At 39.1% G+C, this 27,470-nt stretch overlaps 1 long non-coding RNA gene across 2 annotated transcripts; it reads right to left on the bottom strand.

The window, feature by feature from the left end:
* Window positions 1-2,989: 2,989 nt before the first annotated feature.
* LOC131978446 (uncharacterized) lies at window positions 2,990-26,527 on the bottom strand. 2 transcript variants are annotated; one of them, XR_009394962.1, is made up of 3 exons: window positions 26,269-26,527; window positions 16,804-16,875; window positions 2,990-3,106 (listed from the first exon to the last, which is right to left on the bottom strand). It is a non-coding gene; the product is annotated as an uncharacterized LOC131978446 (long non-coding RNA). The 2 variants fall into 2 exon arrangements; XR_009394961.1 differs by lacking the exon at window positions 2,990-3,106 and adding an exon at window positions 6,371-6,423.
* Window positions 26,528-27,470: the final 943 nt, after the last annotated feature.

Genomic DNA, 27,470 nt, shown 5'->3' with positions numbered 1-27,470 from the left:
GAAAACCTTGGAAAATGTCTAGATATCAGCTCTTAAATTAAACTCTTATGAGCTATTTTTGCTGTTATCATTATATTTGTCCAAGCAAATGTACCTTCAGTAGTACCAGGCATTAAAATGAATAAGAAATTGAAGAAAACAAGGGTGGTCTAATAATTTTTTCCATGACTGTATATAGCGGTCAGGGTCTAGTTTTTGCTGCTTTCTCAAGCAGTTTATACTGGGGTTTTTTTTTGCTGTTTTTAGAAAGATTACAATAGAATAGATTAGAATAGATAGAATATAGTATAGATAATAATATAGAATAGATTAGAAAATCTTTATTGTCACTGTCACATGTACAACAAAATGAAGTGCATTCTTGTCAGTGCAAGATTAAAAATAAATAAATAAAAGCAAAATGAATAAATAATATAATTATTAAAAACATTAAACATTAAAATGTAAATAAAACAAATTGCATCAAATTTAAAATGATTGTATATACAAAAAAACCCCCAAAACATTAGCATTAGCGATCTTATCTTTGTACTGTATTAAACTGAATATAGGTCGTAAAGGATTTGCAAATCACTGCATCCAGTTTTTATTAAGTTTTTCACAGTGTCTCAACTTTTTTGGAATCAGGGTTGTATTAATGTGCTTAAAACGGTCAAATGCCTGCATGTGCTGCATACAGTCTGAGCTCAATAATGGTTTTAAAAAAGCTAACAACGCTAACGAAAGCTAACCTAGTTGTACCAGCGTTAGCACACTAGAAACCCATTAAGAAACGGCTCACTATTTTGGTATAATTGAATAATTTAACAGCACTGGTGAGGCTGAACACTTGCAATTAGCAAGAACAAGGTTAGCGAATGAGTGACATGCAGGGTTAAAGGTCAACTCACATTTGAGGCGAGCAACGGCACCTACCTCCCAATTTACACACACTGGCCCAACCTCTTAGCCTTAATATTGACAAATGCATAACAGCAGTGTCAAGTGCTCAAGGGTGATCTACTTTTCTCCTGATGTGGGGCTCCCTGGAGTACGGTGCAGAAACATATTCTCTTCAAACAATCCCAATGACAGCCAAATAGCCTGCTTGTCGCTGGTAAAAAACCTTCTAATGATGCGTGTCGAGGGAGCGCCCTGCCTTCTTGTAGCAGACGACTCCCCTGTGTACGAGGGAAAAGCAGAGGGAAAAAATAATCATGTTTCCCCCAAATCATTCCTCCTCATGAAACCCAACGACACCCGAGCATCTAAACAAACCTCTCCTCCTCTCAGCATCTCTCGCATTTCCTTTCCTCCTGCTTTTTCTGATCTGCCAAGTCAACATTCATTACAATAACCATTAAATTTCCATTTTCAAACACTATTTGCACATATACGCAGACTGGAATATCTATTGGAAAGAAATTGGACATGATAGGTACATGAGTAGAAGCACAGGGGTCTTCATGCTGCTATTGCATCAATGTAACACGGAAGCAACTGTTCCATCCCTGTGCATACATTTCAGGTTCCCCCCTTCCCCTTTCATATTATAATTAGAACAAAAATGATAGGAAGTTGGATGTTTGCTGTCTGGGGCTTAATGCTCCCTCATGAAATATTGGGAAGAGGAGACAGAATCACATTCATGTATTTCTAACACTGTTTCTTGCTTAATATTGTCGTCTCGGCCACAGGAGAGTATACACTTGAAATGCTTACACTTGAAATATGAAATGCTAATCTTGGATATTGATATTTATAAAGGGTATTTAATTGGTATTTCTGGCTCAAATTGTCCCTCTGATATAGCTACACTGTAAAAAAGAAAAATCTGTTTAAATTACGGGAAAATACCAGCAGCTATGTTTGCCAGAACTTCACCGTAAAAAATACAGTGAGTGGGTTTTTTTTTTTTTTTATTGTAAATTTAAATGTAAATATCAGAAAAAAATGTAATTTAGACTGAGTATTCCCTTTATTTTTGGGTTATTGTGTCCTTGTGACATATTTTTCCTTTAATTTTACATTTAAAAAATATGTGTTTTCTACAGTTTAAAAGTTTTGTACTTTTTCTTGATTTACGGTAATCAAAAGTGTCTACTACGGTGATATTCAATTTTTAATGCCCTATTTCTGATGCAATTTGACAGTGTTTTACTGTAATTTCTACAACCATTTTTTACAGTGTAAGTTCTTATCTCGAGAATGTTATGTATCACAATACAGCTGTAGTTTTCTGGTGAGTCAATGATCAAATCTTCTATATGAAATAACCCCCTGGTAAAGCAGAGTTTTGATTACTCTTATGTGAATTAAATACTTGACAAATTAAAAATACTATTATAGTATTTTTTATGGATCCCTCCAGTTTCGCTCCCACTTTCAAGGACCAAAGTGTTTTCCAAATGATGGAATTATCGATTAAATACAGTATGGACGCAAAATTTATCAAATTGTTTACAATTAAACCGATATTAGCCTCTCAAAGGCAAACATCAGTATCTATCGGTATCCACATATATGTTGACATAATGTGCAACGATATGAAAAGGTTTTTTTTTTTACACAACAACAACAACATATAAAGAAATGATGGGGTTATTTGGAAATGGTGTTTGCCATTTATTTAATTTTTAATTATTTATTTTTTTAATTATTCTGAAGCTAAACATGAAGTACTGTTGTTGTTTTTTTAGCTATTTATCCTATTTACATTTTTTCTAATTTTTCATTTCTAGAATTGGTGGACAATGTATGTATAACGTAAACTAATTTTGAATATTAAAAAGTTTAAAAATCACTATATCACTATATATATTTCCTTTTAAAATCTATTTCTCAAAAATCCCATATCGGTCAGCCTCTAGTTACACATGTCATTCCTATATTATGTTGACGATATATGTCATATATATATAACACAGCTCTATTTATAATCATTATTTAAACATTAAAGGAATATTATTTTACAGTCTACTAAGGATCCCGCTCAAGACTGATTCATTTGACAACTGTTTACTTGATTAATCCATTCATAATCTGGTCTATAAATCTTGAACACGTTGGTAACCTCCAAGTGTCTTTCATTGCATCACATCTGCTGCAGCCATGAAGACATGACGCCCTTTTAACGGGGGAGAGACAAAAATGCCAAATTAATTATGAATGTAGCAGAACATTGTATGTTATCTAATGTAAGCATGTACAATATGTTGTGAGATCCAGATTATGCGCTGCCATCCGTGTTCAGAAAAATGTTGAAATATTATAGATTCAAGTTTTTAACATTCTGTCAGGCAAAACTGAAAAAAATATCCTGAACAATCCCATTTCTGATCAAAATATCACAAGAAAATGTATTATTATTAATAAAAAGGCCAGTCCCAGAGTAACACTGACATGTTCAAATTGGTAATTTTGTTGAATTAAGAGTGCCAAATCTGAAGTAATGCTGCTTACTATCACTGAAGACAAAGGAAAGCAGCTAATCCTCAGCATTAGGAGTCTGAACCCGGGGAATGTTTGGCGGTACATGATGAATCTATCATCAAAATATTTGCAGATGAATTTTCTGTTGACCGACTTATCGTTACAGCTTTATTATAGTTGATTTCTATGAGCTGTAACTGCAGTTATGTCTACATTCCATTTAGACTAACCCTAATTAGACCATGTGTAACCATCACGATAGCCTCGAAATTTCTCAAACAGTAATTTAGCAAGAAATCTAGCGGTTAATAAGATCATTAGAGAAGCAATAGAACAATATCTTGATCTTAAGGGAGTAGACTAGTTCATTGTCAGATCACAGAGCCTCTATTAAAAACATATCTTTTTCATGTTCACTGAACAGATGACAGGGCGGCCAATGAGAGAGCAGGAGGCTCCGTGTCTTAATGCCAAGAAAGTGGGAGTGCTAACGGGCCCTGATTAGCTCCGTTTATCTCTAATTAATTACCTTTACCTAATTAGATGCTCTGTTTCAGCTAGACATGGAGTCAAGTAGACTAGATTATTAGTGTGCTCATCGGGCCTTTATAAAGGGCTGAAATTAATGTTACGTGCAAAAGAATCCGCTGCTTTAATTGCACAGGTGTTGCCTTATGGCAACACTTCATCATCCACCGGCTCCCCAAGATTATTAGCAGGGATTCATACAAAGGGACTATTCTGTGAACTGCACCGTCGCAACAGCTCATTAGTTAGGCTTGTTATTGTATTATTTATTACATTTGGCCTTCCCCCATTGCCCATATTGATTCATAGACCCTATTTTTTTTACCTCCTCTTCTCCTTGGCTGTCTGTTATTTCATAGCCAGTTAGTGAGTCTAATTTCAAAGCCTGTTTTTCGCAGAAGAACACCAGGAGCCATAAAGACGGAAAGAGTGTGTTTTCACACTTGCATCTCTTTTATGAAGAAAAGCCCCAATACATTTTTAAATAGCTTTCCTTGATAAACAAGAAAAACACAACACAAAGAGTGTAGATGGGGTGGTGAGATTAATTTGATGATAACTAACTTAACATTGATAAAATTACACATTTAAATCCCCAATGTGGGTTTTGTGAAGAATATTTTGAGAATACACACAGATTTGTGAGGCGAATAGATAAAAAAAACAACCTCTTCTTCTTCGTATTTTCTTCACTGTGACCCCAGATATTGATCTGTTATAAATACAGTATTTAAAAAATAAACTTCACATTTACTAAAATATGTTTTACCCTTTCAATCCAATTAATTTAAGAAAGTGTCATGCTAGCATTTTTTTTGGCTGCAACCAAGCCGCAACCTCTGGCCCTAAAAAGTGAAGCCAATTCAGAAGTGCCTTAAACTTGCATTCTTTCTGATGGCCAGCAGGGGGCAACTCCACTGGTTGCAAAAAGAAGTCTGTTTATATGTAAGTCAATACAAAAATTATCCTACTTCTCTTGTGGTCGCAAGGTAGCTACCACTGTGTCTTTTCACTTCATCAAAGTAAACTATCAGAGTTAAAATCAGGTTGGCTGAGTCAGTGATCCCTTTTAAGTCTCTTCTCAAAACATACTTTTATTTGAGAGCCTTTCCTGATTTTACTTGAACTGTTTTTAATTGCACAGAATGTGAATGTTTCTTGGTATTTCTACACTAAAAATACTTTTTTCTGTTGATTTTTATGTCTGTTTTTAATTTGCCTTTGTAAAGCATTTTGTAACACGTGTTTTGAATTGATTATTTATTATAACTAACATTTTGGTCACTAAAAAATGTCTTGTTCAGTGTTGGGATGGACGAAAAGATAGTCTAAGACACTCAGCTGCTCATTTAAATAACAATTACCCCTTGTTGATAAAGCTAGCTAGTTGGAGCTAGCGTTAGCTGATGACGTAGCATAATTCCGTTTCATAATCCATTCTGCACATGCACTGGTTTCAAAAAGAACAATATGGCGACAGCCAAAATGCCAACACCAAGGCTTCAAAACCGGAGTCCCCAAGCCAATGGGTGACATCACTGTGACTAAGTCCACTATTTGTACAGTCTACAGTCTATGGTGACAAGCTAGCATGAAAGTGTGTATAAATACCAGAAAACAAAAGGTATGTAAAAGGATCAATTGTACCACTCTACCTCAAAACCACCCTCATGTCTGTTCATTAAATATTGGACTCCAGCCAGCAGCCGCTTAACTTAGCTTAGCACAAGCACTTGAAAACAGGAAACAGCCATCCTGGCTCTGAGAACAAAATCTGACTTCTGACATTTCCAAAGTTCTCTTATCAACATATCCTTTACCAGGTTTGCTAGTTTCAGTGTTTATGCTAAGCTAACCTGCAGCCAGTGTTTGGTTAGGACATTGGCAAAAAGTATGATGTCCTCTCTTCCAAACCATATTTCTCTACTCTATCAACCATCATTCATGCTGAACCATTATTTCAATCAGAAACACTTTTTTTCTTTCTTTATCAAAACATCAAAACATATTTAATCATCTTTAGTACGCTGTGCTGGACAAACTATTTCTGAATTCCCATATCTGCCTTATATTCTGTAAAAGAAAAAAAAAAGTATAGGTATATATAGAACAACATAAATGCTGACACGATAGATCTGCAATTGGCCAATATCAGCTGACCAATATATCAGTCAAGCTCTAACTGTAACCATTTGGAAAATATGTCACAGTGCACAAATGACAAGACTATACTTTTGAGAACATTGCTCCTGACTGTAACATTAAGTGGTGAAGAGAAAATGTAAAAAATAAGGTCCCTGACAGAAACAAACAAAAATGCCTTTAATTGGCCTTTAAACCTTTCCATTCTGATTGTTTCTCCGGCTATCACTCTTCCGCTCCACCAGCTGTTTTTTCCCCATTCTCCTCCAATCTCGCATGTTGTTCCGGGGGAAAAGCGAGGCTGACAGCTTGAGGAAGTCTGATGTCCTGGCACTTATAGCCCTGGCAAAGGAGTGGATAATGCAGTGGAGTGAGGGATGTGGAGAGAGAGGGAGAGAGAGAGAGAATGAAGGAGAGCCTGAGGGAAGCAGACTACTGTACATGCATATGGTCCTCTCCTGGTTAGCTTCTCCACCGCTTCCTCCTCACCACTTATGGCCCCTCGCAACCCCGTCTTATGGCACCTTTGCCAATAAGAATGGGCAAGGCAGCTGTAACCAAGCATGCTCAAGGCCACTGACCTGGAAACGTGGCTCAACCTAGCAAGCCCACTCACTAGCCCCTACTGGATTTGTATGGCCGGGAGAATGTGAACTCACCCCCCCACCCCCCCCCCCACCCCCCCTCCCTCCTACTTCATATCACACTGCCCATAACACTCAGCTTCCTGGCAGTGTTATTATTGTCCAAAAATGCATGTGCGAATGCTCAGTCTAAATATGTATACGAGCATGACAGGGCAGATTAACATGTCAATATCCTGCAACACATTTTGTCATGTTCGCATCAAGTATTAGCGTTAACTGAAGTGAACGCTTCAAAAGCTTCACGAGTCAAGAGTCTATGTTTGAGGGGTTTCTTTAAGGTGCTCGACTATAATTGTCTTTAGTTGGCTGTGATGGATATATTAAGATAAATTTCATCTTTACTTTATTTCATCACGTCTGTTAGATATCACACGGTGTGACAATTTCTTAACAAGCCACACTTCAGATTTATTCAACAATAGCCTATCACTTCAGAAATTTCTCTCACAGAGGAGAAAAAAAAAAAAAAACGGGCACGCCATGTTTGTTCAATGGCTCGGAATGAGTGAAATTAACAAAGATGATGTGACACTATCTGTCATCAGCCATTACAAATCAATGGGCTCTCCACCCGCTCGGGCATATTCCCAGTGGTTTTACTTCCCTTAAAAGTACAGCAGGTATTTTAATGCGTGATGAAAGGCTCGTTTCATAGCCGAGCATGAAATATGAGGGACATGTGACGAGCGCGACGCGACCTCCTGTCTCAGAAGCTGCTCGCCGAGACGAGACGAGAAATCAAGCGTCACTTTTGAGATGTGACGACGGGCTTTAAACTGAAGTATCTTAACTTGTGTCACGTTTAGAAACAATTAGAGCCCATTGATGTTTGAATGGTGGGAGTGGGGGACTGCTCATTTTAGACGTTTAGCATTTCAAGTACGCTGACATATTCGACTTAAGACGAAAAGGCTGGATTGTGCTGTAATGACAGACATTGCTTTAGCTTGTCTTACACATGTGTCGTAATCAACCTACTTCAGCATAAAACAAGTAATGGTGACCTAAATTTGCTCCATATCGCCCATTGATGTTACTTCTTTCATTCTATTATGATACACATACATATGACAACATGATTTGAAGTAGAAAAGGCCCTCTATCAGACAAAGGTCACTCAGCCAAGAGCACAGAGAACATTCTCCCACTTCCCATCCCATTTCTTTAGAAGTGTGGGTGGAGCGTAGGGGTGTCTCTCACACTCTCTCTCCCTGACACACTCCCGCCGCACTGCTGTCCTCAGCATCTCCGTGGGGCGGTGACTAATTGCCCCCGTAAATCACTGTGCGGGCCGCGCGATCCTCCGTTTATTTTTCCTGACAGTAATTTAGTGCTTGCTCTTTTACACACTTGTCATCGCGTGTTTTTCCTCACATTAGAGGCTGGTGGAAAAAGGACGGTAATTAACGGCGCGACGCGCGCTCGCCATGCCTCTTTCATCATAGTGTGATAATTGTGCTCCTTGTCTGTCACAGTAACCTCTCAGTTTCCCCTGGAACTTCCTCGGTGCTATTTGTCAACCCTGAGAAATAGGGGAAAGGATTCTGGGGGCCCTGGCTGCGATTCGGCTCGCCTCGCTGCCCGTTTTCCTATTTGTATCAAGACTGGGTCATTTATATTTCACACAAAACTTGTCAGAAATATTAGCCTTATCCTGCACAGGAAGATAAAAGATATATGGTAAACACACCTGAGTGCTTGATAGCTGAGGAGTTCCACAACCCTCCTCCTGCTTTTTTTATTTCCTTTCCTTTTTTATTCGGGAGAGGAGAGGAGGTCGCAGAGGAGTTGGCAGGGACAGCCTAATAAACAGTCCTTCCCATTCGTAGTGCTGAGATGCAAAAGCCGGGGCAGTGGGGAAGCACAGAACAGCTGAGACCATAGAAAACCCATTCAATGAACTAATCTATTTACAGGAAAGCCCAGTTCACTCATCTCTTTTGGAATTTGCAGTGGAATAATGCAGTGTATATGCTGTACAACATGTCATATTCTATTTTTATCAGCTGCGGGCAGGTGATTCACTGTCTACCTTGTTATCCTCTGCTGTTCCATGCTGGGGATGCACAGTATCCATCACCCATAACCTGCACCCCAGAGGTTAAGTCATCAATAACTTTGCTGCTGAAAATATTGCAGAGGACTTGGAGGTTTGGTCCTTTGACTGGCTGTCCACGTCCCGCTCCGCGTCCCCCCCTCCACCCCCTTCTCCCAACTTCTCCCGGATTTTTTAATATCTTTATTCTCCTGTCACAGACAGGGGCTAATGGGATGTGTGGTCAAGATTTCAGGATCCATCACTGGCTTGCTGAAGAATTAGCATGGGCCCCATGCATCACCTGCCAGAGCTGTCAGGCCTGCTGTCTACCGCGCTTCATTATAGCGCTGGCACTGTGCTGCCTGTCTCCCCTCTGCGCTTGCTTCTCCCCAGCCAGCAACCGCGGCCGGGGAGGGAAGAGAGAAAAAAAAAGGCCCTACCACGCCCCTCAATGTCAGCCCTGGTCACCAGCCACTAAATTAGGATACACTGTCGTGCTTTTAGGAATTAGGAAGAGGAGCGGACAGAGCTTCTGTCTGCCGAGGATGCTCTCGGAGACAAGCGATTCTCCCTCCCTCCTCTTATCCTTTCACTCCTCCTTCTCTCTGTGACATTTTTTTTTCCCAAGTAAAAAGTCTTTAAAAACTATTAGGGTAATTAAGCAGCGTTTGGCCCCTGTCGCGACGAAGAAACTATTTGATTACTCATGTCCCTCTGGTTGGGAGTAGAGGGTACTGCTCTCATTTTTTGGTGGCTAACCCCCTTGTGCCTCGTTCAGAGCCTGGACCCAGAAACCCCCTCGAGAGCCATTCTTTATGTCTCCTCTGCAGCGCAGATTAGACCGGCAGTGCTAAGAAGGTCACAGTGAAAATGAAGAGAGCAAAGGAGGACTACAGCTGGGGACCCTGCCCCGGTCCTTTCCCCCCTCTCCCTCTTATTAGCAAATCAAAGCTGCCTCCAGAAAAGATTCACACTCCTCACCTGATTTTGTCCTTTTCCGCTAATCACATAGCCACTTTGCCTTGACTGACAGTTTTCTTTATAATTGGCCCATGATCTGGCAAGGATCTAATAACCAGAAAATCCCCTCTGAGGGTCTGCCGGGCTTGGGCGACCTGTCTACACACACACACACGCTGCCTCCACCATCCCCCTAACACCATCTGCAAAGGGCCGTTGCCATGCCACAGTGTTTGTGCACAACAGCGGCGAGCTAATCTTAACGTTCAATAATGGTGTGAATATTCAATGAGCGGCCCAGGCAGAGGATCCACAGTAGCACACTCTAATTACTGTTCATTTGCCAGAGTATCAAAGCCTAATTACTGTTCATTTTAATGCTCGAGAGAAAAGGGAGGAGAGTCAAGGCAGGGTTAGAGGAAGATGCCCTCCAGAGATCAGTCAGTCAGTCTTTATCCGTCTCTCTCGCCGTCTCCCTGCTCGCAGCAGCTTCATTGTCTCCGTGCGTGCCAGCGCTCGTGTCTGTGTACATCCTACATCCTCCGCCTGTGTGTTTTATTGTGCGAGCAAACATTCAGAATTTCTTCAAACAAACACGTTAATCAATCACAGAGACAGCTTAGAGGAGAGGGGAGAAAAAGAAGACATGAGAGCACGAGACGAAGGCAAGAGACAGGGTCCATAATCCTGAGCTTATTGTTTCTCTTTTTTTATCTGTTTAATGTGTTTTGGGTAAATATCAGACAAGAGAAGGGAGGGGACTGCCGTCATATTGTCTTCACCAGAAGAAAGCTTTTTCTCTCCCCTTCCCTCTCACCTAATCCTGACAGAAGCCACCACAATCACTATCTGCCACCCATTTGACAGTTTCTGTCACCAATTAGCAGCTAAATCAGCATCTCCGCAAACAAGAAAACGAGGCAATTTATATGTCTTATAAATTATTATTTAGCGCGTGTCTAAGTGGGTTTTCTTCTCTTTTCAGTCACACTCCTCTCACATTAGAAAACTGCAATGCAGTCGGCGGCTCGCTGGTCCTCTCAGATCTTCGGGCTCCCCGCGTCGGCGCAGGAGGCCCCTATGGGCGGGGAAATAAACCCTGTCTTCCCCTATCAGGAAGTTTGTCTTGTGAATTTTCTACCCCCTTTGCTCCACGAAATTTACAAGACATCGACAACCCCCTTTTAATGAGGCGCACCAAGCTGTTCGCCGGCTTTCCCCATGATAGGATGTTAAATGAAAAGCTGCGTGCAACACACGCCGTTTGTTATCATTCAATCTGCTTGAGACTGCAAACTGGTCATTATCCAGCCATTATTTTCCTTGATTTACAATCGCGGGTGGAGGAGGCGATTGCCGGGGCTTGTTCTCCCCTCGGTGGGACGGATTGGAACCAGCTTGAAAATTTGCATTTACATGATCCGGCTGAGCAGCTTATTAGATCTGGATATTTATTTTCCACTTAAAGCGATGTTTGATTACACTTTAATAAAGAACGGGAAAACCGTTGAGCTGGCTGGGACTAACTGATCCTGCCCAGTGGTTTCTCTGGGATTTTGTGTAATGAAATGAGAGGGACAAAACATAAGGAAGCTTGGGTAGTTTATAACGAAGATGATAAGTAGGACAACAACAAGGGGATGCAGGGGGAAGATCCTGCAAAAATCACATCCGTTCCCTCAATACGGCTAAACTGTTACTGTGAGAAAAGGCAATCATAGACGATAACAAGGAGATTCAAAACCTGCATTCAGATCAGATGAAGATGCTACTTCTGACAGGTTCAAACTGCTGTTAGGAAGAAAATACCAAACATCCATCCTATAAAATATGTCATGATCCACAGCGATGAGCTAAACACTGCAGAGGCGCCTCAGTGCAGTACCAGTGGAACAACATGAGGAACAAATGCAGACTTACAGGGATTTCACCTAAACAGTTTATTACTATGAGTGCTCAGTAATGTATTATAATGAAATACAACTAATTGCAGCAACTAGTAGAAAAAGAGCCTAACATGCTCTAAAGCATCTACTAATGAGTATTATCATTATCAGTTAATCTGCCTGTTATTGGTTTGTGCCCAATACCATAAAGCCATGTGATGCACCAAAACCTAAAGATATCCAAGCAAAACAATTCAGACTCTGGAGCCAGACAACATGCGTAGAATAAATGAGCCTAAACGATTAATCAATTTTCAAAATAACTGAATGAATGGATGAATTTCAGTTGTTTGTTTATATAATTAAATAACAAATACATTTCTAAGATTTTTGTTTCACCAGTTGAGTTTAAGACTTTTTATAGTGTGATGAAGTAAGACATATACTGTAGAGAACCACTGCTTTCAATAGTAAATTAAATTCATGGGTTTTTTTTTTGGCAATTTTGGTTCAATTCCAATCAAAATGGTTACTGGCAACACAATAAAACATGGTAAAATTCCCAATGGTTAGTGTATTATTTGACAATTTTAAAATTTTAATCATTAAAAATGTTAAAACTGCGCTTTAAGAAAACTCATGTTAAACTCATGTCCAACACATGACCATGGTGCCATCTTTAATCTGAATGCACATTGGGTTTGGTTTTCTTATGTTTACATGGGGTATTGGCTTTGATTATATTTTAATGTTTATGCAAAAAATAAAGAGTAAAGTGCCGTTAATTTCACTTTCATATCCTTGCATTACTAGCTTGCATACCACTAGTGGATGTAGTGTCTTTGTTGTTTGTTCATGTCTTATAGTTCTTATTTTTATTTTATACAATTTATTTTATTTTTCTATTCTATTTTTATAATATGAATCTGTTTTACTCGGTCCTTTCCCCCATGGGGGATCAATAAAGGAATACCTTATCTTATCTTAATTTAATTGATGGTTTTCAATATCAAATTATAAATTGATTAAATAATATTAGTGCGTGTATCGCAACATTTAAACAACACCGTAATAATATGGCTGGACAATATTATAATAACCAACTATTGTCATTTTGGTCACTATAATCTTGATATGAAATTTTCAGACCATTTCATCTCTTATAATAATATAAAATATAAGCCATACATTTATATAGAAATATAAAATTCCCCATACACTGATGTGGGCAATTCATATAACACATATATTCTTGTCACTAGTACAAAAAAAACCGAGAAAAAGTATCTCAGTGACTCAGATGTGGTGTCCATGTCTTTGGGGCCGGAGGTAAAAACTTCAGAGTACTGCTTATTGAATAACTATTGGCACTGACTGCACAAAAAGACATCCTGTCCCTCCTGACAGGACATATGGGAATATAAAACAAATGAGAATGTCAGCCAAAGCAAAAATGGAAAATACTACGAGACTGCATGCCGTAATTGCTTATGGACATTTGCTTTAAGCCAAGTGATGTTACACTTGACTTAATCAATATTTGCCTTGAGAAGCCATTCATAACCAAGTCACAGTTGATGAATAAGTCACAATAGCGTAGAGTGTATCTCTGGTGTAAAGCAAAAGGTCATGATCCGCGGTGGGGGTGGACGCACTGGTTCATTTCTGGACATGAAGATGATGCATGTGATCCAAACAATAGGCTTATTTACAGCACAGACACTGGAGGCAGAGCACCTCACACACAGTCGACACAAGGTTCACACCCCACACTTTCCCAAATCATAAACTTTGGTTAGAACTTCACTAAAACGGCCTCATATACACACACCTTTCCTCACACACACACACACACATACTGTACATAATTCCTCTCTCCCACTTCCTGTAACTCCTGCTCATTGTCCACGGAGCAGCACAGGCACACAGAGAGAAAATGCAGAGGTGAGCCTTTGGCCTGGAGTGCCCCTCATTTAAGACGATCGACAAAATCAATAAAGTGAAGTATGTTTCCTCGCTCTTTTGGCTCTGTTCCCGCTCCTGAAGCATTCCCTCAAGTAAGCTACTCCAGCTGAGTTCTGTTACTGCAGCTCTTCCCCCACGTGTATACATCCTCAACCACTCCGTCTTCCCCTCAGCAAATGAAAACTCCACCAACACAAACTATATAGTGTTCTCTTAATGGTTAACGCGGCGGTGGAAAAACAAGCAGAGACTCGACAAAAAATGCCAGAGAATGATGTCAAAAGCTTCTGTTTTGGACTGAAACACTGTTATTACTCATGCACTTACACAGTGGAAGTTTTTGATTATCATTCCTGTAAAAGTCAGACAAAAGCTAACAACCTCAATTACAGAACATGTAACTGAGAAAACAAGACGTGTAGGCTATACAGCCACTTGTTTAGTTTTTTTGTCTATAAAAGGGAATGACCAGTAAAGGCACCTAAATAATGATGCAATGTAAATCATTTTTACTATCCACTGTGTCCACATTATGTGACAGTAGATATTTACATATGCTGGGTGTTAGTCATTTTGAACAGTGCTTTTGAAAGTCAGGATTAATCCCAGCACTGTTGCCAGAATGCCAGAATAAATGTGGCATTTTAAGTTTCTGAGAACCACAAATACGTTGAATCAAATTGTTTCTAAAGTGCTGTAAGCTGTTCTTATTCCCCAACATGCTGGTACTAAGGCTTTGGGAATGAAAGAAAATCATAATGACACACTGGGTCGCAGTTTTAAACATGTGGGTAAGCTTATGAATTCAAACAAAAACTACTTGGTTGTGTAAGAAAACTGCATGGTTAAGGTTAGGAAAAAAAGGAACTTTTTTCACACGGGACATTGGAATGTGAAGTATTACATAGAGAAGTTAATTTACACATTAACTCCACAAAAGTATCTTAAAACTGAATTTAGGTTTCACAACATGAAGCCAACACCAGTCTTAAACAAGAAAACCAGAAAAAGGTGTGTTCTTTCTCCTGTAATTAATTTGCATGTCAATATATTTTTAAACTGTTGTTTTTGTCATGACTACTTTTACACAGAACACAAATATTATGCAGCAAAAATAAGGCATCAATTTTTTTCAGAACAAAGTTGATACTTTTGCGCTGCAAATAATGAGTCAACAGGATCCTGGTAATATGAACAGTTTTGATGTGAAATATTAGCAGGAATTTCAACATTTTGGTGTTGTTTATTGGTCACGTCCCCGGTGTGTAAAGGTCTTAAGAATCTACAGCCATGCTAGCGGCTCTGCAGCTGCTTTGAGCTAAATGCTAATGTCAGCATGCTGATATTATCATAATGCTAACATGCTGATGTTTACATGTATAATTTTACCAGGTTCTTAGCATGCTAACATATTTGCTAATTAGCACTACACACAAAGTCAGGCTGATGGGAGTTTGTAGTTTTGCTGGAATTTGGGCGTTAAATCAAAGTATCGGACGATTAGACATTCCACTAAAAAACTAAAATGTCAACCTCATGGTGGTCATTATGGATTTGAGAACAATGAATATACAATTTATTTTTCAAGATAACTGGAAATGTTGGCCTGTTGGTGGCACTAGAGGAAAGGTCAGCAGATCACCAAAATCCTTGGGATTCATCCTCTGTGGACGATGAATGTCTGTACAAAATTGAATAACTATCCCTTATTCCAACTCAACATGTGGGAGTATGTGAGATGAAGTCATTTGGTTCTGTATTAACTGTCCTGTGAGTTTGTATTGCTTATCATCCCACCTCTCTCCACTATTTCCTGTCCTGTTCCTGTTCCTGTGTTATCTCTGCTATAAACTAAAACTCCATAAACTGAGAAGCACAAACAACATAAAGATCATCTTTTAAAACAGATGATGCTTCACTGCAAAGCTCTCCTCATGCACCCCGAAGAAAGCTTTGTGCTGAACCATCAACAGTTTCAATAAATATCACATAAGAGAAAAAGGTGCTGCTTTCCCTCTTTTTGTTATTCCCAGTATGCCCAATTAGCTAGCACCTTGCTGGGTGTGCACTCTCACCATTGGTTACTGTACAAATGGGAGGGGGACTGAATAAATCTTTGATTGTCTTTGATTGACACAGAGACATCCCCGGGCTGTGTACCCATCAACATAAAAGTAAATACAATATACAGGTACTAAAAACTGCTGCTCTGTTTTCATGCATTTTTGTCAGTGGAATAGATTAATTTGTGTTTGACCTCGGGATGTTGTTGTTTACTGACAATCAGAATTTTGACTAATTAATATGATGAGTAAAACAGTTAACAAGAATACTATTTTATTTTTAAGTAAATGCGACTCATGTTGGCAACATTTGCAACCACAAATGCCTTTTATTGGAGTAGCTTATAGAGAGCAAACAAACACGTATTTTTGTAGGCCAACCCAGAAATTAGCATCTCTTTAGCAGGATTATCTCCACCAATGAACACCGCTTTCATGATGTTTAAAGCGTTAATGCAGCCAACAGAAGTAAAAGGCTAATAATAAAAGCAATAAAAGCAATTAAAAACGTTATGCTATAGCGTACTACTCCACAGTCGCATGGCTTGAACATTACTACCGTTTTGCTTCAGACGATCTCCGACAAGCTAATCAGCGGTTTTGAAAAGCTAGCGAATCCGTAGCCTAAAAAATTGTTTTTTAACATAAATTACAATTTACAAGAGTTTGCAAGAGCACTGAAAAACACGACTAGAGGCTGTGAGGCGGACTAGTGAGAGAGTTCCCGCCCGTGTCCAGCGTTATGACGTTTAATGTCCCCTACAACAACTGTAGTCTCATTTAGCCACTTGTTAGCAACCGCCTTTTTAAGGACACGTAAAACCTCCAAAATTCATGTCGCACAACAAAACGCGAACATCTCTTAAGCTTGTTAGCCACAGACCTTATTTGAGGCATCTAACCAAAAACCCATTCAAAATCCTCACTGAGTTTGAGAGGAGAGACCCCATGGAGCTAAAATGCTAACTTACCTCCGGGTTTAAGAACTCATTCCTGTGGCGCCCTATAGGAGAGCTTTATTTTTCTTTGCTAAATTCGTGCCTCTCAAAACCAACTGTTGGATGGAGCTCCAAATAGAGCACTACATGACACAAAACCTTGTAGCTAAACTAGTGGTGGTCCCCGTCTGTTTTTCTATTCTGCTAAAACAATTGTCAACATACCTGGTTAGCACACGATGGAGATGGTCTCAGTAGTGAAATCTTTTGTGAATGGTTTCCTCTGTCCAGAACAACCTGTCAACAAAAGTATAAATGCTTTCATTTGACAGTTGTAGATCCCATTTTAAGAAATCAATTTCCTTGCGGAGTGTTGTCTAAATATGAAGCTAGCTAGTTAGCATAGCCCAGAATGGAAACTGTCTACCAGCAGCTCTTAAGTTCACATTATAGCTTTATCTATGTTTTATGTGCATTTGTACAATTTGTTATACAGACATGTTGGGTTTTTTTTTATGTGCAGGACAAAGCTCTGCTTTTCTTTCTCTTTCCAGACTTTATGCTAAGCTAACCAGCTGTTGGCTTCATATTTGCCATGTAGCTATATAGAGGCTGTCAAGACATTTTCAGTAAAACACAGCACACAGCTGTGCTTTTTCTTGACAAAATTGATTTTGGTTCTATTCAGCATTGTAAGAAATGTTTAACTTTCAGAGGCTTAACATTATCGTAATTTAAGGTAAATTATCAAGTAAGAGTCATAAGCATTACAATTATGTTAATTTGTCATTTTCCAAAACACTTTTTGAACCCTTTACAAATCTGCCCAAGATTTGTTTGTTTTTTCACGTTTTTTTGTTTGTTTGTTTTTTTAAAGCAAGCTGACATAGTCGAGAGTCACATTCCCCACAGCCTACACAAAGCATGATTGGCTGAAAGCAGGTCACATGAGAAGAGATGTGTAAACACAAACGTATGATCCATATTTTATCTATCCTGTTTTTGTCAGGAAATGAATTAAAATAAGACAGCACAGACTACAACTCCTCACAAAATGGTGAAATTATCGTACATTGTGGCACATTTGGCATAAAGTATTGTACAATGGGTAGTGTTATGAAAGATGATGATTATTGTACATCTGACAACACTGGTCCCATTCACCAAATTAATTCCTTTAGCATTGGCCCCAGAAATATGTCTATATCTGCTCTGTGTGCATAAAATGAGACTTAAAAAATACCTTTCTTCTGTGTTCTAATAAGTACTCTTTGAGGTGTGAGAGATGAGGGGGGAAACAAAGCTTGAGTCTGTAAGGTCAAATCTTTGGGTTCATAGACCCCGAGGAGGTAAATTGATTGTTGAGTGTTAGGGGAGGGGTAGGAGGTAAGCATTTAACTGCTGACAGACAAACTCTGGCCCTGCAGGGGAGAGCAGGCAGCACATTGCTTGACATCATTTCCACAGGCCTGTGTTCCACAATCCTCTTCTGTTCAATGGGGCAAGACCCTGTGCTTTTGTTACAATTAACCTATTAGGAGAAGCCTTTCATTCGCAGGTGATTCCACACTCCCTTGCGTGCCTCAATAACACTATTTTGATCTGAGGGACTACGGCCTACAGACATTTGCCGGATAAATTCTGTCGAAAAGTGGAAGACGTTTCATCAAAAGCGATAGGTCAGCACTAGCGTGGTTCTATCAAAACTTAACTGCATTTTGTTGGAATAAACAACATTAAGCACACTTTATATCCCTTGTTGTTTGGAATAAACGTGTTGTTTCTGCAGTGTATACGGCCTACAATAAAAACAAATGACTCTTACCCTCGGTGAAAAACATAAAAGTATTTAAAAATTGACCCCAAGGGTCTGCTTTGTCCGTGGCTGGAGGCATTATTATACCCTGGTTGTCACAAAGTACCCCCTCAGGTCATTACTCCCGGGCAGCCACGGACCCTTTGGCAGACAGAAGCTGAGCTCCATTATCTGGGACGCAGAGAGGGGCTGAACGTAGCAAAGAGGAGAGGGGAACGAGGGGGACGGACTGGCCGCGGATCTGAGGAAAACGGAGATGTAGGAGATGGCACGGTACTGATGTGACGTTTTCTGGGGCCTCGCCCAGGCCTGGAAGCCGCCCATTTGGGACAGGTTCTAGTGGTAGCTGGCATGTGCTGGCAGAGAAATACTTAACCCAATCAGGAACATAATTGCATATTTTTTCATCTGCTTTTCATTTGATGCATATATTCTCTTTAGTTAAACTGTTTTCCTTCTCGCCAGTTCCAGCCCACTGGAGTGCGGATGAGAGTGATGTGTTTTTTTGTGTATGAAATCAAAGCAAAAGCCCATTGTAAAATGCATCAGCATTACCATTCTGGGGCCAAACAAAGAAATATGTGTCAGGCTGCACAGCCATCACAATGCTCAGTGCATAATGAATACTAAAACAATACATTAAGTCTTTAAAATCAGAGAGATACAGAGTAGATATTTGGACAGTGTTGTGTTGGTGTCACACTGCAGAACACTGGGTTTGAAATGAAACAATGTTTTGTGTTTGAAGGTGTTCATGTCCATATTGGGTGAGTAGGACTACTGATTTTAGAACAATGCAGCAGGACAGTGAAGCTCATCATACAGACAGAAAACAAAGGAGTTTTTAGGACCAAAGAGTGGACATTTTCCCCAAGCAGGTGGCTACTGGCTACAGCACAGCATCACCAGGGAGGTTACCTGCTCAGACTGGTCTCCCCTTTAAAACGTCTATATAGGGCTTTTGTACAGCAGCAAAATACAACTCATATGTATGTTTTTTTGACTGTCCTCCACCGCCATCTTGCTGATGTAGTAATGGCCGATGGCAATTCAGAATTCAAATGGTTGATGTCACATTTGGGGTGGGGAGGAGGGAAGGCAGAACAAACAGCAGACTGTCACCCAGGAGAACAGGGTTCGTGTCCCATGTGACAAAAGTAAACGACTTTTAACGTAACTTAAGTTTTTTACGTAACTTCTGTGGCTCACGTCACCTTCGTAACTACTTCACTTCCAGCATTTACGTACATGTATTTCCTGTTTAAATTGTCTATTATAACGCCTAACCAGGAAGTTTTTTTTCCTAAACCTAGGTCAGTGGTTTTGTAGCCTAAATTCACAGAAACTGCAGCCTTTTTTACAACCACGGACATTACATGTATAATGACATGTTTGCTACTATTGGAACGCCCCACTCTGTACCGGTAGCCGCGGTCAATTCTGTCGTTTAGGTTGGACATTTTGTTGCTCTGCTGGTATATGCATAATAAAGCCTTCTATAAAATAACTTTTAACCAGATATTATATATAGTTACTGGGTTGTTGTTTTTATTTTCAATCTAGTCTGATATTAGGCTAAACACGAGACCAGACTGTAATACCAACTTTTACCACTATGCGTCGCCCTTGACTCAGCAGCCACTCCCGAGAGGAACATAATGAGAATGTAGCGACTCAAGTCCGCTTGGGGAAGTTAACGCACCTCTAAGCTGGTTTGCCAGTCACCAACAAACAGAAAGAGAAGCAGCAAAGCATGAGGCTCACCTCTATTGTCCAAATGTCCCCATTTTGGCACAGTTTTAGATTTTCTTTGAGACAAACTCCTTGGGCCATGTCTCATCTCGCCACCCCAAAATACCCATGAACCTTCTAATAAACAAACACAATGTACACTGTGCGCATCACCACTTGGTCATTAGGCCGGTCACAGTAATTATAATTTTGAGCTCATGCCCATATATCGTACAGTATTGCCTATTGTGTTTGTATTTGTAAACATTCGAATGTTCCCATATTTATCCAAGATGATGCCAAAATAAACGCAAAGGTTTTCCCCAATTATTTTCAGTGATGCAGTGCCTGAGCGTTTTTAAAGTAAAGTACAACAAACAAAACTATTCAGAGGTTAACAAAGGTCCTAATAACTAAGGAACTCGACTGGCAACATGTTGCCTGTTTAGAAAGTTTACATTTTTGTTTTGTGTGGTTTCATTTTATTATCCTATATGGACATTTTGTTTTATATTCCAATTCCAATGTCTGAATATTTTTAAGGAGTAAAAGTTAATTGCACTTGAAAGGGCATACTTGCATTATTACGTTATGATATTATCATTAGATCCGTAGCATAAAGTGGTCTTAAAATAACATTAATATTGTTTATCAGAATTATTTCTGGAATAAACATATCATCCAATAAAAATTAGTTGTCGTGACAGGCCTAAGAATAATCAAAACCTTCAGTTTGAATGTAATAAAATGTGATTTTATAACGTGCTTGGTATAACAGACTCCATAACATAGTTAGCAATTATGATATGTAACTTTCAGTGTAAATGCTCCACACGCTCTACAGGCTAAGCAGTAGAGGTGTGAATCAGCGTATTGATTCTATCCCGATACTTGAGTCACAATACAATATTATTGCGAATTAACTGTTTAACTGCATTTTGTGTCCAGAGTAAAACCCACAGACTGACCAACAAATATTCAGTCAAACTATACTGAACTGATATCAAAGATGTATGGACGACAACAACTGCAGCATTTTATCAAACTTTCCTCAACTTGAACCTTCACTACTCTGAATTTTTTGGAATGAAACATAAAAAAAACGAACTTTGCCCTGATATTTCGACAACTTCCCGACACTATACCCTGATGCACATGGTGCCTATAGATTCCTTAGATCTTATAGTTTCATATGATACCAGTATCTCCAGTATATTCCTAAAAGTGAAAAAAAACACTGACGGCCCGCCGACGCTAAATATAAATACAAAATATTGCGATAGTGTGCTGTATCGATTTCTTTCCCCCACCTCTACTAAGCTGATCTGTAAAGTGACTGTATGATGGCATTTCAGAGTTTCAAAGTAATGAAGGAAGCAATGTTTTTCAGTTATATGCACTTGCACAATGATTGTGAAACATATTTTTTTAAATGTTAGCTAAGATTTGTATGACTATGATAAGAACTAAAGCCAATAATGTGGATCTAATCTTATAAATTGTTATGGAATTTATGCACATTTCTCTGCATAAAATCTCATCAGAGGAAATGTAGAGCACTGTTGGTTTATGTGTAATTATTCATTCATTACATCGCCGGCTTGAAGACAGGAGAGCCATCATGTACTGTGTTCTCATCGAATCTCTTCCCCTCTTCCAGGGCATCACATGTGCACGTCAGACCGTCAATCAAACATGACAGCTATTTACACTCACTGGGTGAGATGAAAGATTCTGGCTCTATCACTCAGGCCCTCGTTCACCTAAGAGAATGGGAAAGAAGACAGACAAAGCAGGAAAAAGGCCTGTAAATTTTATATTCTGGGCTGTCTCGGATGCTTTCCTATGGCAGGCACACCGACGTGCACACAAACTCACAGCAGCTATGTGTGTGTGTGTGTGTGTGTGTGTGTGTGTGTGAGCATGTTCAGAGTTACAGCAGAAATACACACACACACACACACACTGTTACTAATACTGCGGCGCGGGCCTTTGATGTTCAAGGTGCTGTATCTGTTGTGCATGTCTGTCCTCTCAAATCATTCCCAGCACTGGGAGTAAAACATGGAAACAAAGGCAAACAACATATTCAAAAGTGTCAAACGACACATCTGGCGTTTCATGTTAGCTGGATTACGGTGACATGGAAGCGGCTTCAGTCAGTTAAGATGCAGGACGGGCTAATTGACACTGGCTGCTGCAGGAGGCGAGAGGTTAGAGAGGCAGGGAGTATCCATCACTGTCACCAACTGTCCCCCAGCACAAACTAACTCTAATTACACTGTGGGTAAATAGTTAAAGGTTTCACATTCACTGTTAGAAAGAAGGATAATGATGTTAAACTGAAAATGTATCAATTCAGATCAGTCGTTTAAAGTCATTCATGAACATTCTCTGGAGATTCTAATGTGACAGTTTGCTGCTTTTGCCGTTATCTATTATTGTAAATTGAATACCTAAACATGAATTAATTGGGCTCATGCAGCTTGGGATTGACATTTTACACTATTTTTGACATTTTTTTTAGACTGAATTAATCAAGAGATTAATCAACGCATGAATCAAAAATTAAAATAATCATTATTAACTGCCCTTTTTTCACTTCATCCACATCTTCTCATGTCACCAATCAGCACCTCAGACCAGAGAACTAATGTGTGAAAAACATATTGTATAAAAGAAGTGGACGTAGTTTCCTGGTCTGAGAAGTTAAGCCAATGTGGAGTATAGTATATGTGCATTCTTTCTAATGATCAGCAGAGGGCGACTCCACTGGCAACAGCAAAAAGTCAAATTGTATAGGAGTCTATGAGAAAATGACCTTACTTCTTACTTGATTCATTACTTCAGTAAACATTTCCCTAATGAGTTTATGGTCTCAATCGTTAGTTTCAAGTTTATTCAACAAAGCGTGATGTTTATTTAGTACATTATGGTCTCATTTAGAGTAAAATAGATGATAAAGCAGGGTTTGCTTTAGGGTGGGGCTACCTTATTATTGGTAAATTGGTGCTATGACAACCAGTCAATTAGGATAGAGGCATAGCAATGCATACTCATGGCAGCGTGTACATTTAAGTACCTGTGAACTTGGTTTTGGGTGTTCACTGTGAAGAACTTTGACCTGTTCACTGTGTGTTTTAAATTCATCAAAGTTAATTGTAGCATTTTGGTGACCTTAAAATGTTTTGTTCATCATTTGGTTGTATCTAAAAGACAAATATAAATAAAAAATGTATATCACAGTTAACATGAATTACTAATGTACTTTGCCAACCAAGTTAAGATAAGATAAAATGACAGATAATAAGATAGAACTGTATTAATCCCGAAGGGATTTAACTAATAACTAAGCGTTAACTAATAACTTAGCGACACGCTTTCATATAAATATGGTCACTTCTGGCTCTAAAAAAACAAGATGGCAGCAGCCGAATTGCCAAAGTCAAGGTTTCGAAACAGTAATCCAGAAACCAATTGGAAATAGTGGCTACCTCCACTATTTATATAGTCTATCATAGTTAGTTTAATATAGTAATAGTTAGTTTTAATATAGTAATATAGTTAAATCCATTCCTTACATTTTTCTTTGTGGTTTTGGTTTTGGAAAAGCAGTAAATAGTTGGAAAGGTCCAAGTTCTCACAGCAGTGCAGGTAAATAAAGGCCAGTGTTTGAAAAATGTAAATTTTCCTGAATATTTAAAGCACTCACCGACCTGCATGAACTTCCTTCTCTTTAAACGGTGTTTGTTTAAACACAATGACAAAAAGATGCCTGTGATTGTAAAAAACATAACCATTGACTCCATCAGTGCTTGTCATTCATACGAGACGGAGCTGATCAGTGACTCCCTGCTAAAGGACAGCTGTGACTTTCAGCTCCAGTGATAACTGCTCAGTTCTGTGTGAAACAACACAAAGGCATCCGTCTCGTCTGCGTGCCAACGGCGGCTTCAGAAATGATAATGAAATGTCTGTGAAAGGTGTGGAAGGAAAACAACTCAGTGGGTTTTATAAATCACTTCAGAAAATGATAATAGACGCTGAAATAAATTTGACAATTATTGGCTGAGGGGAAACTTTTCAAATAAACAGGTTTATGGTAAGTCATATCACTTGGCAGTTGATCATCATGATCACGCCTGGATTGTCCCAGAAGGTGGCATATTTATTAGTATGCAACAGATGGGGAGCATGCGTTTTCCTTGCTATGGCTCGTGAAATTGGTCTTTTGGTAGCAGTATAAATATGATGAACTGTAGCCTATAACAGGCACTGGATCCCACACAAGGACAAAATGTCCAAATGAGCAGCAAAAGTCATGTTGTAGCTGCTTCACAACGGTGCCATCAATGATTGATCTACACCCCGCTGAGCCACTACAGGAAACAAAGTATAGAGCCTATAATTTAGTCGGAAAACAATGCATGAGACCGTCGGCTTGTGCATCCATTTCGGCACAAGCATTCCCCGGTGCAGATAGATCATTAAACTACCAGGCGCTTTGCAATATGGTGTAGTCAATGTCACTGAAAAGATGGGACAATAAAGTGAGGTAGGGGGTTGCAACAGCAGGGAGAGAGCATGGAGATGTATTAATGTCACATAGGCTTTAGCCTGCCTCCTTAAGCCCTGCAAAGAGTCACCAAAGCCAATTTCCATTATCATATTGATTGAAATAGTTCATCATAGTGTAATTTTAGGTTTATCGCCACCCGGTTGGGAATAAGACCAAAGCATTATCCAACAAAAGCTATTGTTCCAGGGGACGTTTCGCTGTTCCAGTTCATTGATGGAGTTGATTAAGTTTAAATGAAGCAGACACTGGATAAAAGTGAGGGTATTGACCAGCGAGCAGTGTGCCGCGCTTGAAAAAGCCTGATACACGCGGAAAAGCAAGATTTGCTAAATGCTCTAATCTTCAATCAAATCTAACATCAATACAGACAAAGTTTGGTAATGAGAGATTCAATGAAGCATGCAGTAGAGAGAATTAATCCCCCTCGCCTAAACTGAGTTCAACTTTGAAGCTTGCTCCTCAGGATAGATAGTTATCTAAATGCTAAATAAGAAACGTATTGTACTTTTCACAGCATACTAATCATTTGTTCATTTTGTCTCCATTATTTGTTCTCTCACACATCCCGCTTGTTGATCTGGTGATTAGATCAACCTTGGATAGTGGAGGAGAATGGAATAATGAGGCTGCTGGGGAGATTTGATGCACAGCAGCATGTAACGTTCAGGCCTGTGGGGACGCGGACACAACGGACTGTTACAGAGGGAAATCATAAAGTGTAGCTACAGAGATGACTTGACACTGGTCAACAGGTTATGAGGAAATAATTCAGAAAGTTCGGGGAGTGTTGTTAGTGGTTTACCAAGTGCAAGAACACAAATTCTTAATTTAGAGAAGCTCACGTTCTTATTTGAGGAAATTGACAATTAAGTGCTTGTTATTCTCTAATGTGTTAAAGCTCATTCTCACATACTAGAGCAGAGGTCTGTGACCTTTCTGGCTAATTATTCTCAGTCAGGAATGTTTGGAGACAGAAAGAAAAATACATCAAATAATAATTTGTGTCTGATATTTTTCCACAAAAAATGTTCAGTTAATAAGTTAACATTTAAAAAGAAAACAGATTCTGCTTCTACATCATTAAGAGATCTATAAACTGTAAACATTAAAAGAATTTTAATGTGAAAAGTTTAACTACTGTGCAGATGATGTCAGTCCAGAGGCTTCCACATCACACATGTTTAAATAGCATATTGGAGCACAATTAGCTCAAACTAGTTATGATGTCTCAAGCTTATACTCAATAAAGGGCCAAAGAATATTAGATATATAATTATTTTGATAATTGATCATAAAAAGTTAATTTTCATGCAAAAAAATGGCCAAAAAAATGCTGTTTTTACCTCGAATATGAAGATTTCTTTGAATTTCCTTTCCACCTCCAATCAGCTTGTGGCCCTTTAGACTTATCTTGAGACCTGCTGGGGGTCTCGACCCCTATATTGGGAACCAGTGAACCCGAACAGAAGGCTCTGTAGGAAGATCTGGCCCCTGATCATTCAGAGTGAACAGGCCTGAGAAAGTGTTGTATATCACAGTGTTTAATGATTAAATATGTCTTTACCTTCGGCTCATCTCGAGTCGTGATTCAGTCTGAAGCTCCTCCACCTAATCCATCAACACGTCCGCGCGCTGAATCCTCAATAATTGGCAACATGCATTCTCATAACTTGATGCCACTAACTTTATAAACTATCGCGATTTTCTTCGGATTGGTAAGTATCAACTAGGACTGACTCAGTAACGGGCCTGAAACATCTTTAAACTTTTAACCTACTTTACGCCACGTCTGTAAAATCCCGCTATTTTTCTGATATTTACCTGGATTTCCTGGATTTACATGACGTCATGATCAAAATAAGTGTCACGTGACTCACGTGTTACGTCTGTCTGTCTGTCTGTCTATATATCGATGTTTGTAAGGTTTATTAATGTCAACATGGTGCACATGACTCTTCAAAAGTTATTTCACATTTATCTAACATATTTCTTCATTGAGCAATAACAGGAACAGTGCGACCTGAAAAGTTATAATTATATTTATTTACTTATTTATTCATGTGTTTGACGTTTCTAAGGATTTGTTAACATGGTGTACTTGACTCTAGAAACTTTAGAACTTTTATTTATTTATTCATGCATTTATTATGATTATTTACTTACTTCTGCATTGAAACAGTGTAACGTGAAAAGTTATTTTGCATTTAACTTTAGAATCTAACAGGAATTAACATAATTGTGTTTGAATATTTGTATTTTATTTGTTTGTTTTTATTTCAGCATATGGAGCAATAAGCTACCTAAAGCCTTCCTAAAATGGTTAAATAACCACCAGTAGAGAACTATACACATTTAATCCGTTTTATAAATTATATTCAATTTAATCGTTTATGTTTTAAGCACTACAATGAATGATAATGGTCGTTCTTTGCATGTCCCATCTTAATGCAGGCTTGTCCCGGGTCCAGCTGCAGGATGGAGCTGTGTGTAGGGTGAGATAGCTGCTGTGGGCCTGTGCACAGTGAAGGTGAGTGAGTGCTGCTGACATGCAGCCTGGTAGCACATTACAGGTGACAACTCCCTGCACTTGAAGTAAACGCTACACATGCCTTGTAAGGTCTTTTCTTCTTTACAGAGGCTTCCTGCTGGCTACGCCCAAATCCACTGTGCGTCACTACATGAAGACAGACTTTTGGGGGGTTTAATTTCTATTTTAGAAATAAATCAGACATGTGTACCAAATCCGTCAATGTTTATCACACTATT

This window comes from Centropristis striata, chromosome 9 (assembly GCF_030273125.1).
Source record: "Centropristis striata isolate RG_2023a ecotype Rhode Island chromosome 9, C.striata_1.0, whole genome shotgun sequence".
Classification (NCBI taxonomy): Eukaryota; Metazoa; Chordata; class Actinopteri; order Perciformes; family Serranidae; genus Centropristis; species Centropristis striata.
Note: the sequence above shows the minus strand (reverse complement) of the source record. Positions and strands in the feature narration are given on the sequence as shown.